Source organism: Rhagoletis pomonella, unplaced genomic scaffold, assembly GCF_013731165.1.
Source record: "Rhagoletis pomonella isolate Grant_MI unplaced genomic scaffold, Rhpom_1.0 Rhpom_scaffold_00009, whole genome shotgun sequence".
Lineage (NCBI taxonomy): Eukaryota > Metazoa > Arthropoda > Insecta > Diptera > Tephritidae > Rhagoletis > Rhagoletis pomonella.
This window is the reverse complement of record NW_023458563.1, coordinates 20,042,044-20,043,070: the sequence shown is the minus strand read 5'-3', so window position 1 is coordinate 20,043,070 and position 1,027 is coordinate 20,042,044.

Sequence of the window (1,027 nt, the reverse complement as noted above, 5' to 3'; positions counted from 1 at the left end):
AATTGGATTTTAGAATAGTCAACTGGATTTTAGAAAGCGTAAATTGGATTTTAGAATAGTTAGCTGGATTTAAGAGAACGTAAATTGGATTTTAGAAAACGTAAATTGGATTTTAGAAAATGTAAAGTGAATTTTAGAATTTTCTACAAAAATTTTGAAGTAGCCAGTTTTTTCTTATGTGCGGTATTTGTCAATGAAAATCTTTCTAAAATATTCACTTTTAAGCGAACAGTACTACTTTCTATGCGGATGCAATTGCCAAACGAGATATGAGAGTTGGTGAATAAAATTTTTTTAAATGGCATTTTATTTCTTCCAAGTATGTAAAACATGGCATTTTGTTACATATACTATTGTCTTGCTCTTCCAATTTACATTACTCATTTACTATTACATTACATTTCACTCCTGTGCACCTATATTCTTGTTATATACATTATTCTACTACATAATTTTAATATTCCGCTCACGTCTTCATTATCCGCTTTCTTTTATACTTCAAACAGATCGTATATTCCTAAATGTAACCTGTTGTTTAACTTTAATATATATTATATTGTTAAAACTTAATAAAAAGTAGTTATAACTGATACTTCAGCAATATTTGAAACTACATAATCATTTGCATAGCATAGTGTATGAATCATTAAAAAATCCAATTAACGCTTTCTAAAATCCTATTTACACTTTCTCAAATCTAATTGACTATTCTCAAATCCAATTGACTCTTTCTAAAATCCAGTTGACTATTCTAAAATCCAATTGATCGTTTCTAAAATCCAGTTGACTATTCTAAAATCCATATGGCCCTTTCTAAAATCCAGTTGACTATTCTAAAATCCAATTTACGCTTTCTAAAATACAATTGATTATTCTAAAATCCAATTGACGCCTTCCAAAATCCAACTGGAAATGGTGTAGTAACTTTTTTCCGAACAGCTTTCCATTCGACTCTGAAAAATGTGGGACAATTGCTTACGGAGTAAAACCCGCAACAGGCAATAAAATGTTTGGAAATATAAGTAAA